This window comes from Amia ocellicauda, unplaced genomic scaffold, assembly GCF_036373705.1.
Source record: "Amia ocellicauda isolate fAmiCal2 unplaced genomic scaffold, fAmiCal2.hap1 HAP1_SCAFFOLD_201, whole genome shotgun sequence".
Lineage (NCBI taxonomy): Eukaryota > Metazoa > Chordata > Actinopteri > Amiiformes > Amiidae > Amia > Amia ocellicauda.
This window is the reverse complement of record NW_027102764.1, coordinates 18,749-34,727: the sequence shown is the minus strand read 5'-3', so window position 1 is coordinate 34,727 and position 15,979 is coordinate 18,749. Positions and strand designations below refer to the sequence as shown.

Here is a 15,979-nt window from a genome sequence, read left to right as displayed (position 1 = left end):
AACAAATGAAAAACAATATAGGCAGTCACAGTAACTTGTCAGCTTAAACTGGCTTGGTCAAGCTGCCTCCCTTCTTGAGCTTAAGTTGCTTGACTGGTATACTGGTTTTTCCAGTTTTTCCTCTTTTGTTTCTGGGAGCAACACAGGTGCTTTTGAGTTGCGGGGGTGACTTCAGGATCTCTAGGTAGCACACTGTTTTAGGCAGGCTCCTTTGAGCATCTCCTGGGAGCACACTGACTCATCAAGGCTCAGGAGCTGGACTCCGTTTTTTAGCAGAAGCACCGTCCTCAGATTTGCGAATGCGTTTCTTCCCAGGCACTTTAAAAACCCTGCTGTCCTGACCAGGATCCGTCCCCACTTCCATTCCCGTGTCCCACACACTGCTCAGTGTTGTCTTCACAGTCTCCATCTTTTCAGTCTGGTCACCAGCCCTCTCGCTGCTCACCCCCACTCCACTACCTGATGCCCCGTCCTGCTGCTGTATACTGCCATCCAGTCCAGTTAAACGGCTGTCATCCGTACTGTCTGATGCTCCACAAACATTAGCTGACACACCGCTAACACCTGGGACCTCCACAGTCGGCACGGTACCGCCGCGGTCGGAAGTCCTCTCAGCGCCCACACTCTCCTGTACCTGGACCTCCAGACCCTCACTCTCTTCAACAGCCTCCCCCGCAGCCCCTCTTCTCGCCTCCTCTGCCACTTCGGCTGCTCCGCTAGTAGGGCGGCCGGGCTGCTCACCACTCCCCGACCTGGCCTGCTTGGGCTGACCCCCCCGTCGACTGGGACCAGCACCCTCATCCTGATCCTTCTCGGGGCAATGCCTAACAGTGTGGCCTTCATTACCGCAGTTGAAGCACTTCATAGAATCAGATGTGACAAAGACAACATAATCATTGCCATCAACCTTGAACTTAAGCACAATGTTCAGATCCCCATTTATGTCATTCAAAATCATGAATACCTGCCTTCTGAACGAAACAACATGTTTCAACTGCTGTGACTTACACCCCAGCGGTATACGTTTCAAACCCGACATTATCCACCCATGTCTCGCCAGTTCCCTCTCTAATAGGTCGTTTGACAGAAAACGAGGGACATTAGACAAAGTAACTCTCCTGGCCGGAGCTGCTAGTGGGGTGACATTGATCAAAACACCACCGATCACTATACCAGTCTCAACGATACGCGAGACCAACTCAATGCTGCTCAGAAACAGCACAACAGACCCGCTCATACGAGCTGCCGACTTTATATTTTCACAACCGACAACTTGCCCGATCACCAGAACACACTCCTCCAGGGGCAAAAACTCATCAGAGGTCACTTTAACGCCATGCCGACGTGTTAAAGTCTCGAATAAAAAACTCTGATTCCCCCCCTCCCCGACCCAGCCCCAGACATCCCGATCACTTGACTGCAGGAGTCAGCTCAGCATGGGGAAACTCTTCAGAAAAACCTCTTACAAAACTGTCAAAGACACATTCAGAAAGAAAGAAAGAAAGAACGAAAAAAGTAGAGGAGAAAAACCACAAACAAACCTGGCAGCAGCAAACATGCACACCTGCACCTCCACACTCACTCCCAACAATCACAGCGGCAGACAGCAAATGTCGATAGTCAATAGTCGATAGATAGATAGATAGATAGATGAGTGAGTGAGTGACAGTGCAGAATCAAATGTCTGGTTGTTACAATAAAAGACATCCTCTTCTATATAGATCGGGGATAACCATTATTTCCAAGAAGGGTTCAACACAGGCACCTTCTCCGTTAAAGCCACGCAGTCGCCACCAGGGGGCCCCAGGCCTCGGTGTTTCAGGAAGGTGAACGCAGCACGCCAACCCGGAGGTCTCGCCACTTCGTCTCCAAGCCTCCCAAGAAGAACGTAAACGGCCCTGATCGCAGACACAGGCCCTCACCCAGGGAGACCACCGCTTTGCCGCCGCTGCCCCAGCCATGGGGCCCAGGTCCCACCGAGACTTGAACTCGGATCGCTGGATTCAGAGTCCAGAGTGCTAACCATTACACCATGGAACCAAGCTTGATGCTTGTGCTAAAGGTCTCTGCTCTACGCACACGTCTCGCTCTGTCGCACGGCCAGGTCCCGAGTGAGCCAAGTTGCGCCCAGAGTGCTGTCTGTGGTGGGTCACTTGCGGCGGGCCTTCCTGGTGACAATGAGATATGCAGTTGCATCTAGGTGTGGTGTCCTGTCCTCTTGGCTTCCTTTGGCAAATATCCAGCCTGGCAAGTGTTGTCTTCCTGAGGAAAGGCAAGCAATGCAATCAAGGAATTCCTGGAACTCTGAGAGATGTTTTTGCTGTTGACGACGTGTCACTTTAGAACAGGACAACATGCATCTCTACTTGACTTGGCACAATCTGTGAGGGTTGGGCCAACACAACCTACGCAATGTGTCCACACATTTGCTCGTGTCTTGAAATACTTGGAATGACCTGTGACCCCATGCCATGCAGAAGTCCACAGCTATGCGGGTCAGCATGCACTGCTCCTCATCCCCAATGTGCCACTTGTAAGAACTGTGTAAAAAGCGACATAGAACGTGATCAGCAAAGAAACACAATTCTCCTGAGAACGGATTTTCTAGGTATCGTCTCACCTGAATGGCAACAGGCTGCTAAAACTATTATCACACGCACATTGCATGTTAAAGTATGTCAGTAAGGGAGTAATTAAAAGGGCAAATGTGTGAAGTGCAAGGAGTGGCCTTTAGTCGCAAGGTAAAAAAGTAGACAGACAAACTAAAAAATGACTTGATACAAATCATTTATTTAGTGCAGACAGACCGCGACCAGACACAATAAACTATTCGCACTCAATATAAATTCACAGCAAAATAGGTTCAGTTCACAATATCCTATAACAAGCTCTATTCAACGAATCGGTTAAACGTTACAAAGGGCATTACACTTGTTGAAAAACAATAGCACACGGATCGAACATGCTATCCTCGCTGTTTTATTCGATTTGATTAGACGACTGAAATGTTTTGTGTGCGGACTGAAAGCACACCTTAGCCGAGCACGATCACAATCTATATCCACAGTTAATTTAAGCAGTATCATATTGTAACCGTTTCAGTTTGTTATCAACCCTTCCGGATCCAAAACCAGGAGTCAGACACCCTTTTCGGTAGACACGCTGTTGACTTCTCACAAGCCCCATCCGCCTTCACAAAGGCAGTGCTAGCAGTGGAAAGAAGGAAGAACTGCAGGAGAAACGCCTGGGGCTATTTAGAGCCCGATTACTCATGTAGCGTTATGTTGGGAACAGAGTCCCTGATAAGAGCATTTGGGCTCTGAGCTGAAGCACTGATCTAAAGAAGACCTCTCCCCCCCCAAAGTTATCAGATTTCCTTAGCTCATCAGCTTGGAACTGGTTTGCATCAAAGTGACAGTTTTGGGGAGGATGGCACCAAGAAGAGGCCAAATAGTTTGGAATTCTGCTATGAGATGTCTGGAGAAAGGGGCCTGTAGGTGATAAAAACTCTTTGAAGTGGACGAGAGCCGAAATCCCGACATAGAGCTACGAACCCGGGCCAACCGGCATTTCCAAAAGATGGCATGGTTTGACATCAGTCATAAATCAAGCCCCCCTCCAATAGGACACTGGGGGCTGAAACCGAAATCCAATCTCAAGAACTCAGGAACCAATCACCTATTGATCTGACAGACTATAAGGAACAGCGGACGGTCTTTCTCTCTCTCTCTCTCACCTGAACCAGTAACTCGCTGCCACAGCTCAACCTGTAGCTCTGTTGCCAGAACCGGAACCAGAAACCAACCAAGTCTTTGCCGGCAACAGAAGAGTTAAACTGGGAGAAGGAGATTGAGCCGTACGAAGAATTCTTTTAAAGGACTTTATTAAATAAAGAACTTTACAGACTGCGCTGCCCGCCTGTGCCCACCTGATCAGTGGAGTGAATACAGCTGGACAATTGACTAAGTCGACTGTATACGAAAGTGTCAGTCATTTAAATAGCTATTTGAGTCTTAAGAAACTTGACCCTTGGAACAAACAGGGCCCTGCTTTCCTCAAAGAAGATTTTGTGCACAACCTTGGAGCCTTCAAACCAGTGGAAAATCTGTTTGGAAACGACACTACTTTCGAGAAACCCCAATTTCCAGGTGCATCGACTGAGTGGAAGTTCTTGGACAAAGCCGAACCGGACTGCCTTTGTTCCAAACCACACGGACCTCGTGCCGTGTGCTGTTATCTGAGCCCGAAGCCAGAGAGGCCTCTCTGCGACGAAGTTCAGATAAGTTTAACAGTTTGGAGTTCATGATTCATGACATTTGAGAAATCAATTAGAAATGTTAATCTGTGATTCATAACTCTAGAATGTGTAATATCATTTAGTTTTCTTAAATATAAATGTGTGTTGCATTAAACTGTTTTGTTGATAATTTTAGAAATAAAATCTGTCAACGTCGAGAAATATCTTCTCATTCCTGTTTAACTGTTTAGTCTGAAATTGACACAAGTTAATAGACATTAGATTATTGGTGGCCCTGCCTATCCTAAATCATTGAATAATAATCAGTTAAGGGAAAGTGTGGTAACAAGTAATGATAGGATCTTTCTCGGCACCTAAACGTAAATGAGACTGATATATATATAACGAGAAGTTACCTGACATAAATACTAACCTGCGTAGTTATTTAATGTCTGACTAATAATACTAACGAGAGACTCACCTTCGTCTTACTAACCGGTATTGTAGTCAATGTGTTTATAACCTTTTTTGTTAATCGATTTGTGTTATCATATGAAATCCCATGGTCTTTGATTTGGTCACGGAAGTGATTTGTTGATCTAGAGTTGAATTTTAATTAGTTCTTCCCTTTTGTATAATTAGTGTAGTGCTACATTTAGTCTTTGTTTTGAATAAATTTGACAATTTATATCTTTGGAATTGGTGTCTGCGTCCAATTATTACAGAAATTGAGTTCTACAAGATTCCAGGATTCGTGATATGGTGACACTATAAATTCACTTCTTTACTTGAAATTTATAAGTGTACCTTACGCTACAATGTTTAACTTGTGAAAATGAGCCTCATTTTAACTGGGCTGAGGAATGTGTGGCTGCTGTTGCAGACTTGCTGGAGTCAGAGGAGGCCCTTCGGGATCAGGGTTGAAAACCACTGCAGGCTATCATAGAAAAAGCTTAATTTCGAAGGATGTTCTGCAGGGTATGATTAAGTCACTTTGAGTGGCTAACTTACGGATAGTGTCATGTTTGGACAGCAGAACTTGTTAACTTGCAAACCGCATCAAAATGGTCTGAAGCTTTCACTTTGAAACAGTTCAAATACTTATTATGGGGCCAAGCAACACATTTGCTGGAAGCCTTTTGTTATTGTTTAGATTTTATTTTCTATTCCTCCAAAACGCATCTTCTCTGAAAATAATGATGCATAGGATGTGTGACCTGCTGTATAAAGTTGTGTTCAGGGTTGTTCAAGAAAAGTGCATTGTTTATATCGTTTGGCCATGTTGGATTGGTCAGAAATAATTTGTGTGCAGTGTAATATATTTTTGTTAAGTAACAGTGTACAAGCAAACTCTCAGTTGAAAATAATTCCTTCTGAAGTTTTTTATTTTATTATTATTTTACTTTTATGGTTGAGTTTTAAGGAGACACTTCTTAGTAGATTTGTGTTCAGTGCAGAACCTTGTAACTCCAATGTCATAAAAAACAAACAAATGAAAAACAATATAGGCAGTCACAGTAACTTGTCAGCTTAAACTGGCTTGGTCAAGCTGCCTCCCTTCTTGAGCTTAAGTTGCTTGACTGGTATACTGGTTTTTCCAGTTTTTCCTCTTTTGTTTCTGGGAGCAACACAGGTGCTTTTGAGTTGCGGGGGTGACTTCAGGATCTCTAGGTAGCACACTGTTTTAGGCAGGCTCCTTTGAGCATCTCCTGGGAGCACACTGACTCATCAAGGCTCAGGAGCTGGACTCCGTTTTTTAGCAGAAGCACCGTCCTCAGATTTGCGAATGCGTTTCTTCCCAGGCACTTTAAAAACCCTGCTGTCCTGACCAGGATCCGTCCCCACTTCCATTCCCGTGTCCCACACACTGCTCAGTGTTGTCTTCACAGTCTCCATCTTTTCAGTCTGGTCACCAGCCCTCTCGCTGCTCACCCCCACTCCACTACCTGATGCCCCGTCCTGCTGCTGTATACTGCCATCCAGTCCAGTTAAACGGCTGTCATCCGTACTGTCTGATGCTCCACAAACATTAGCTGACACACCGCTAACACCTGGGACCTCCACAGTCGGCACGGTACCGCCGCGGTCGGAAGTCCTCTCAGCGCCCACACTCTCCTGTACCTGGACCTCCAGACCCTCACTCTCTTCAACAGCCTCCCCCGCAGCCCCTCTTCTCGCCTCCTCTGCCACTTCGGCTGCTCCGCTAGTAGGGCGGCCGGGCTGCTCACCACTCCCCGACCTGGCCTGCTTGGGCTGACCCCCCCGTCGACTGGGACCAGCACCCTCATCCTGATCCTTCTCGGGGCAATGCCTAACAGTGTGGCCTTCATTACCGCAGTTGAAGCACTTCATAGAATCAGATGTGACAAAGACAACATAATCATTGCCATCAACCTTGAACTTAAGCACAATGTTCAGATCCCCATTTATGTCATTCAAAATCATGAATACCTGCCTTCTGAACGAAACAACATGTTTCAACTGCTGTGACTTACACCCCAGCGGTATACGTTTCAAACCCGACATTATCCACCCATGTCTCGCCAGTTCCCTCTCTAATAGGTCGTTTGACAGAAAACGAGTGACATTAGACAAAGTAACTCTCCTGGCCGGAGCTGCTAGTGGGGTGACATTGATCAAAACACCACCGATCACTATACCAGTCTCAACGATACGCGAGACCAACTCAATGCTGCTCAGAAACAGCACAACAGACCCGCTCATACGAGCTGCCGACTTTATATTTTCACAACCGACAACTTGCCCGATCGCCAGAACACACTCCTCCAGGGGCAAAAACTCATCAGAGGTCACTTTAACGCCATGCCGACGTGTTAAAGTCTCGAATAAAAAACTCTGATTCCCCCCCTCCCCGACCCAGCCCCAGACATCCCGATCACTTCGCTGACTGCAGGAGTCAGCTCAGCATGGGGAAACTCTTCAGAAAAACCTCTTACAAAACTGTCAAAGACACATTCAGAAAGAAAGAAAGAAAGAACGAAAAAAGTAGAGGAGAAAAACCACAAACAAACCTGGCAGCAGCAAACATGCACACCTGCACCTCCACACTCACTCCCAACAATCACAGCGGCAGACAGCAAATGTCGATAGTCAATAGTCGATAGATAGATAGATAGATAGATAGATGAGTGAGTGAGTGACAGTGCAGAATCAAATGTCTGGTTGTTACAATAAAAGACATCCTCTTCTATATAGATCGGAGAAAACCAGTGGCCGCGAATCAAGCAAAGGAATCCCGAGTGGCAGGCGAGACCTCTACCACTGTAGAGATAGAGATAGATAGATGAGTGAGTGACAGTGCAGACACAAATGTCTGGTTGTTACAATAATAGCCATCCTCTTCTATATAGATCGGGGAAAACCATTATTTCCAAGAAGGGTTCAACACAGGCACCTTCTCCGTTAAAGCCACACAGTCGCCACCAGGGGGCCCCAGGCCTCGGTGTTTCAGGAAGGTGAACGCAGCACGCCAACCCGGAGGTCTCGCCACTTCGTCTCCAAGCCTCCCAAGAAGAACGTAAACGGCCCTGATCGCAGACACAGGCCCTCACCCAGGGAGACCACCGCTTTGCCGCCGCTGCCCCAGGTCCCACCGAGACTTGAACTCGGATCGCTGGATTCAGAGTCCAGAGTGCTAACCATTACACCATGGAACCAAGCTTGATGCTTGTGCTAAAGGTCTCTGCTCTACGCACACGTCTCGCTCTGTCGCACGGCCAGGTCCCGAGTGAGCCAAGTTGCGCCCAGAGTGCTGTCTGTGGTGGGTCACTTGCGGTGGGCCTTCCTGGTGACAATGAGATATGCAGTTGCATCTAGGTGTGGTGTCCTGTCCTCTTGGCTTCCTTTGGCAAATATCCAGCCTGGCAAGTGTTGTCTTCCTGAGGAAAGGCAAGCAATGCAATCAAGGAATTCCTGGAACTCTGAGAGATGTTTTTGCTGTTGACGACGTGTCACTTTAGAACAGGACAACATGCATCTCTACTTGACTTGGCACAATCTGTGAGGGTTGGGCCAACACAACCTACGCAATGTGTCCACACATTTGCTCGTGTCTTGAAATACTTGGAATGACCTGTGACCCCATGCCATGCAGAAGTCCACAGCTATGCGGGTCAGCATGCACTGCTCCTCATCCCCAATGTGCCACTTGTAAGAACTGTGTAAAAAGCGACATAGAACGTGATCAGCAAAGAAACACAATTCTCCTGAGAACGGATTTTCTAGGTATCGTCTCACCTGAATGGCAACAGGCTGCTAAAACTATTATCACACGCACATTGCATGTTAAAGTATGTCAGTAAGGGAGTAATTAAAAGGGCAAATGTGTGAAGTGCAAGGAGTGGCCTTTAGTCGCAAGGTAAAAAAGTAGACAGACAAACTAAAAAATGACTTGATACAAATCATTTATTTAGTGCAGACAGACCGCGACCAGACACAATAAACTATTCGCACTCAATATAAATTCACAGCAAAATAGGTTCAGTTCACAATATCCTATAACAAGCTCTATTCAACGAATCGGTTAAACGTTACAAAGGGCATTACACTTGTTGAAAAACAATAGCACACGGATCGAACATGCTATCCTCGCTGTTTTATTCGATTTGATTAGACGACTGAAATGTTTTGTGTGCGGACTGAAAGCACACCTTAGCCGAGCACGATCACAATCTATATCCACAGTTAATTTAAGCAGTATCATATTGTAACCGTTTCAGTTTGTTATCAACCCTTCCGGATCCAAAACCAGGAGTCAGACACCCTTTTCGGTAGACACGCTGTTGACTTCTCACAAGCCCCATCCGCCTTCACAAAGGCAGTGCTAGCAGTGGAAAGAAGGAAGAACTGCAGGAGAAACGCCTGGGGCTATTTAGAGCCCGATTACTCATGTAGCGTTATGTTGGGAACAGAGTCCCTGATAAGAGCATTTGGGCTCTGAGCTGAAGCACTGATCTAAAGAAGACCTCTCCCCCCCCAAAGTTATCAGATTTCCTTAGCTCATCAGCTTGGAACTGGTTTGCATCAAAGTGACAGTTTTGGGGAGGATGGCACCAAGAAGAGGCCAAATAGTTTGGAATTCTGCTATGAGATGTCTGGAGAAAGGGGCCTGTAGGTGATAAAAACTCTTTGAAGTGGACGAGAGCCGAAATCCCGACATAGAGCTACGAACCCGGGCCAACCGGCATTTCCAAAAGATGGCATGGATTGACATCAGTCATAAATCAAGCCCCCCTCCAATAGGACACTGGGGGCTGAAACCGAAATCCAATCTCAAGAACTCAGGAACCAATCACCTATTGATCTGACAGACTATAAGGAACAGCGGACGGTCTTTCTCTCTCTCTCTCTCACCTGAACCAGTAACTCGCTGCCACAGCTCAACCTGTAGCTCTGTTGCCAGAACCGGAACCAGAAACCAACCAAGTCTTTGCCGGCAACAGAAGAGTTAAACTGGGAGAAGGAGATTGAGCCGTACGAAGAATTCTTTTAAAGGACTTTATTAAATAAAGAACTTTACAGACTGCGCTGCCCGCCTGTGCCCACCTGATCAGTGGAGTGAATACAGCTGGACAATTGACTAAGTCGACTGTATACGAAAGTGTCAGTCATTTAAATAGCTATTTGAGTCTTAAGAAACTTGACCCTTGGAACAAACAGGGCCCTGCTTTCCTCAAAGAAGATTTTGTGCACAACCTTGGAGCCTTCAAACCAGTGGAAAATCTGTTTGGAAACGACACTACTTTCGAGAAACCCCAATTTCCAGGTGCATCGACTGAGTGGAAGTTCTTGGACAAAGCCGAACCGGACTGCCTTTGTTCCAAACCACACGGACCTCGTGCCGTGTGCTGTTATCTGAGCCCGAAGCCAGAGAGGCCTCTCTGCGACGAAGTTCAGATAAGTTTAACAGTTTGGAGTTCATGATTCATGACATTTGAGAAATCAATTAGAAATGTTAATCTGTGATTCATAACTCTAGAATGTGTAATATCATTTAGTTTTCTTAAATATAAATGTGTGTTGCATTAAACTGTTTTGTTGATAATTTTAGAAATAAAATCTGTCAACGTCGAGAAATATCTTCTCATTCCTGTTTAACTGTTTAGTCTGAAATTGACACAAGTTAATAGACATTAGATTATTGGTGGCCCTGCCTATCCTAAATCATTGAATAATAATCAGTTAAGGGAAAGTGTGGTAACAAGTAATGATAGGATCTTTCTCGGCACCTAAACGTAAATGAGACTGATATATATATAACGAGAAGTTACCTGACATAAATACTAACCTGCGTAGTTATTTAATGTCTGACTAATAATACTAACGAGAGACTCACCTTCGTCTTACTAACCGGTATTGTAGTCAATGTGTTTATAACCTTTTTTGTTAATCGATTTGTGTTATCATATGAAATCCCATGGTCTTTGATTTGGTCACGGAAGTGATTTGTTGATCTAGAGTTGAATTTTAATTAGTTCTTCCCTTTTGTATAATTAGTGTAGTGCTACATTTAGTCTTTGTTTTGAATAAATTTGACAATTTATATCTTTGGAATTGGTGTCTGCGTCCAATTATTACAGAAATTGAGTTCTACAAGATTCCAGGATTCGTGATATGGTGACACTATAAATTCACTTCTTTACTTGAAATTTATAAGTGTACCTTACGCTACAATGTTTAACTTGTGAAAATGAGCCTCATTTTAACTGGGCTGAGGAATGTGTGGCTGCTGTTGCAGACTTGCTGGAGTCAGAGGAGGCCCTTCGGGATCAGGGTTGAAAACCACTGCAGGCTATCATAGAAAAAGCTTAATTTCGAAGGATGTTCTGCAGGGTATGATTAAGTCACTTTGAGTGGCTAACTTACGGATAGTGTCATGTTTGGACAGCAGAACTTGTTAACTTGCAAACCGCATCAAAATGGTCTGAAGCTTTCACTTTGAAACAGTTCAAATACTTATTATGGGGCCAAGCAACACATTTGCTGGAAGCCTTTTGTTATTGTTTAGATTTTATTTTCTATTCCTCCAAAACGCATCTTCTCTGAAAATAATGATGCATAGGATGTGTGACCTGCTGTATAAAGTTGTGTTCAGGGTTGTTCAAGAAAAGTGCATTGTTTATATCGTTTGGCCATGTTGGATTGGTCAGAAATAATTTGTGTGCAGTGTAATATATTTTTGTTAAGTAACAGTGTACAAGCAAACTCTCAGTTGAAAATAATTCCTTCTGAAGTTTTTTATTTTATTATTATTTTACTTTTATGGTTGAGTTTTAAGGAGACACTTCTTAGTAGATTTGTGTTCAGTGCAGAACCTTGTAACTCCAATGTCATAAAAAACAAACAAATGAAAAACAATATAGGCAGTCACAGTAACTTGTCAGCTTAAACTGGCTTGGTCAAGCTGCCTCCCTTCTTGAGCTTAAGTTGCTTGACTGGTATACTGGTTTTTCCAGTTTTTCCTCTTTTGTTTCTGGGAGCAACACAGGTGCTTTTGAGTTGCGGGGGTGACTTCAGGATCTCTAGGTAGCACACTGTTTTAGGCAGGCTCCTTTGAGCATCTCCTGGGAGCACACTGACTCATCAAGGCTCAGGAGCTGGACTCCGTTTTTTAGCAGAAGCACCGTCCTCAGATTTGCGAATGCGTTTCTTCCCAGGCACTTTAAAAACCCTGCTGTCCTGACCAGGATCCGTCCCCACTTCCATTCCCGTGTCCCACACACTGCTCAGTGTTGTCTTCACAGTCTCCATCTTTTCAGTCTGGTCACCAGCCCTCTCGCTGCTCACCCCCACTCCACTACCTGATGCCCCGTCCTGCTGCTGTATACTGCCATCCAGTCCAGTTAAACGGCTGTCATCCGTACTGTCTGATGCTCCACAAACATTAGCTGACACACCGCTAACACCTGGGACCTCCACAGTCGGCACGGTACCGCCGCGGTCGGAAGTCCTCTCAGCGCCCACACTCTCCTGTACCTGGACCTCCAGACCCTCACTCTCTTCAACAGCCTCCCCCGCAGCCCCTCTTCTCGCCTCCTCTGCCACTTCGGCTGCTCCGCTAGTAGGGCGGCCGGGCTGCTCACCACTCCCCGACCTGGCCTGCTTGGGCTGACCCCCCCGTCGACTGGGACCAGCACCCTCATCCTGATCCTTCTCGGGGCAATGCCTAACAGTGTGGCCTTCATTACCGCAGTTGAAGCACTTCATAGAATCAGATGTGACAAAGACAACATAATCATTGCCATCAACCTTGAACTTAAGCACAATGTTCAGATCCCCATTTATGTCATTCAAAATCATGAATACCTGCCTTCTGAACGAAACAACATGTTTCAACTGCTGTGACTTACACCCCAGCGGTATACGTTTCAAACCCGACATTATCCACCCATGTCTCGCCAGTTCCCTCTCTAATAGGTCGTTTGACAGAAAACGAGGGACATTAGACAAAGTAACTCTCCTGGCCGGAGCTGCTAGTGGGGTGACATTGATCAAAACACCACCGATCACTATACCAGTCTCAACGATACGCGAGACCAACTCAATGCTGCTCAGAAACAGCACAACAGACCCGCTCATACGAGCTGCCGACTTTATATTTTCACAACCGACAACTTGCCCGATCGCCAGAACACACTCCTCCAGGGGCAAAAACTCATCAGAGGTCACTTTAACGCCATGCCGACGTGTTAAAGTCTCGAATAAAAAACTCTGATTCCCCCCCTCCCCGACCCAGCCCCAGACATCCCGATCGCTTCGCTGACTGCAGGAGTCAGCTCAGCATGGGGAAACTCTTCAGAAAAACCTCTTACAAAACTGTCAAAGACACATTCAGAAAGAAAGAAAGAAAGAACGAAAAAAGTAGAGGAGAAAAACCACAAACAAACCTGGCAGCAGCAAACATGCACACCTGCACCTCCACACTCACTCCCAACAATCACAGCGGCAGACAGCAAATGTCGATAGTCAATAGTCGATAGATAGATAGATAGATAGATAGATGAGTGAGTGAGTGACAGTGCAGAATCAAATGTCTGGTTGTTACAATAAAAGACATCCTCTTCTATATAGATCGGAGAAAACCAGTGGCCGCGAATCAAGCAAAGGAATCCCGAGTGGCAGGCGAGACCTCTACCACTGTAGAGATAGAGATAGATAGATGAGTGAGTGACAGTGCAGACACAAATGTCTGGTTGTTACAATAATAGCCATCCTCTTCTATATAGATCGGGGAAAACCATTATTTCCAAGAAGGGTTCAACACAGGCACCTTCTCCGTTAAAGCCACGCAGTCGCCACCAGGGGGCCCCAGGCCTCGGTGTTTCAGGAAGGTGAACGCAGCACGCCAACCCGGAGGTCTCGCCACTTCGTCTCCAAGCCTCCCAAGAAGAACGTAAACGGCCCTGATCGCAGACACAGGCCCTCACCCAGGGAGACCACCGCTTTGCCGCCGCTGCCCCAGCCATGGGGCCCAGGTCCCACCGAGACTTGAACTCGGATCGCTGGATTCAGAGTCCAGAGTGCTAACCATTACACCATGGAACCAAGCTTGATGCTTGTGCTAAAGGTCTCTGCTCTACGCACACGTCTCGCTCTGTCGCACGGCCAGGTCCCGAGTGAGCCAAGTTGCGCCCAGAGTGCTGTCTGTGGTGGGTCACTTGCGGCGGGCCTTCCTGGTGACAATGAGATATGCAGTTGCATCTAGGTGTGGTGTCCTGTCCTCTTGGCTTCCTTTGGCAAATATCCAGCCTGGCAAGTGTTGTCTTCCTGAGGAAAGGCAAGCAATGCAATCAAGGAATTCCTGGAACTCTGAGAGATGTTTTTGCTGTTGACGACGTGTCACTTTAGAAAAGGACAACATGCATCTCTACTTGACTTGGCACAATCTGTGAGGGTTGGGCCAACACAACCTACGCAATGTGTCCACACATTTGCTCGTGTCTTGAAATACTTGGAATGACCTGTGACCCCATGCCATGCAGAAGTCCACAGCTATGCGGGTCAGCATGCACTGCTCCTCATCCCCAATGTGCCACTTGTAAGAACTGTGTAAAAAGCGACATAGAACGTGATCAGCAAAGAAACACAATTCTCCTGAGAACGGATTTTCTAGGTATCGTCTCACCTGAATGGCAACAGGCTGCTAAAACTATTATCACACGCACATTGCATGTTAAAGTATGTCAGTAAGGGAGTAATTAAAAGGGCAAATGTGTGAAGTGCAAGGAGTGGCCTTTAGTCGCAAGGTAAAAAAGTAGACAGACAAACTAAAAAATGACTTGATACAAATCATTTATTTAGTGCAGACAGACCGCGACCAGACACAATAAACTATTCGCACTCAATATAAATTCACAGCAAAATAGGTTCAGTTCACAATATCCTATAACAAGCTCTATTCAACGAATCGGTTAAACGTTACAAAGGGCATTACACTTGTTGAAAAACAATAGCACACGGATCGAACATGCTATCCTCGCTGTTTTATTCGATTTGATTAGACGACTGAAATGTTTTGTGTGCGGACTGAAAGCACACCTTAGCCGAGCACGATCACAATCTATATCCACAGTTAATTTAAGCAGTATCATATTGTAACCGTTTCAGTTTGTTATCAACCCTTCCGGATCCAAAACCAGGAGTCAGACACCCTTTTCGGTAGACACGCTGTTGACTTCTCACAAGCCCCATCCGCCTTCACAAAGGCAGTGCTAGCAGTGGAAAGAAGGAAGAACTGCAGGAGAAACGCCTGGGGCTATTTAGAGCCCGATTACTCATGTAGCGTTATGTTGGGAACAGAGTCCCTGATAAGAGCATTTGGGCTCTGAGCTGAAGCACTGATCTAAAGAAGACCTCTCCCCCCCCAAAGTTATCAGATTTCCTTAGCTCATCAGCTTGGAACTGGTTTGCATCAAAGTGACAGTTTTGGGGAGGATGGCACCAAGAAGAGGCCAAATAGTTTGGAATTCTGCTATGAGATGTCTGGAGAAAGGGGCCTGTAGGTGATAAAAACTCTTTGAAGTGGACGAGAGCCGAAATCCCGACATAGAGCTACGAACCCGGGCCAACCGGCATTTCCAAAAGATGGCATGGATTGACATCAGTCATAAATCAAGCCCCCCTCCAATAGGACACTGGGGGCTGAAACCGAAATCCAATCTCAAGAACTCAGGAACCAATCACCTATTGATCTGACAGACTATAAGGAACAGCGGACGGTCTTTCTCTCTCTCTCTCTCACCTGAACCAGTAACTCGCTGCCACAGCTCAACCTGTAGCTCTGTTGCCAGAACCGGAACCAGAAACCAACCAAGTCTTTGCCGGCAACAGAAGAGTTAAACTGGGAGAAGGAGATTGAGCCGTACGAAGAATTCTTTTAAAGGACTTTATTAAATAAAGAACTTTACAGACTGCGCTGCCCGCCTGTGCCCACCTGATCAGTGGAGTGAATACAGCTGGACAATTGACTAAGTCGACTGTATACGAAAGTGTCAGTCATTTAAATAGCTATTTGAGTCTTAAGAAACTTGACCCTTGGAACAAACAGGGCCCTGCTTTCCTCAAAGAAGATTTTGTGCACAACCTTGGAGCCTTCAAACCAGTGGAAAATCTGTTTGGAAACGACACTACTTTCGAGAAACCCCAATTTCCAGGTGCATCGACTGAGTGGAAGTTCTTGGACAAAGCCGAACCGGACTGCCTTTGTTCCAAACCACACGGACC

At 46.0% G+C, this 15,979-nt stretch overlaps 3 non-coding genes across 3 annotated transcripts; all 3 read right to left on the bottom strand.

Annotated features, from left to right (window-relative positions):
- Positions 1-1,968: 1,968 nt before the first annotated feature.
- Positions 1,969-2,040, bottom strand: trnaq-cug (transfer RNA glutamine (anticodon CUG)). Its single transcript has one exon. It is a non-coding gene; the product is annotated as a tRNA-Gln (tRNA).
- Positions 2,041-7,842: 5,802 nt separating this feature from the next.
- On the bottom strand, positions 7,843-7,914 carry trnaq-cug (transfer RNA glutamine (anticodon CUG)). The gene has a single exon. It is a non-coding gene; the product is annotated as a tRNA-Gln (tRNA).
- A 5,815-nt stretch (positions 7,915-13,729) lies between these two features.
- On the bottom strand, positions 13,730-13,801 carry trnaq-cug (transfer RNA glutamine (anticodon CUG)). The gene has a single exon. It is a non-coding gene; the product is annotated as a tRNA-Gln (tRNA).
- Between the last annotated feature and the right edge of the window lie 2,178 nt (positions 13,802-15,979).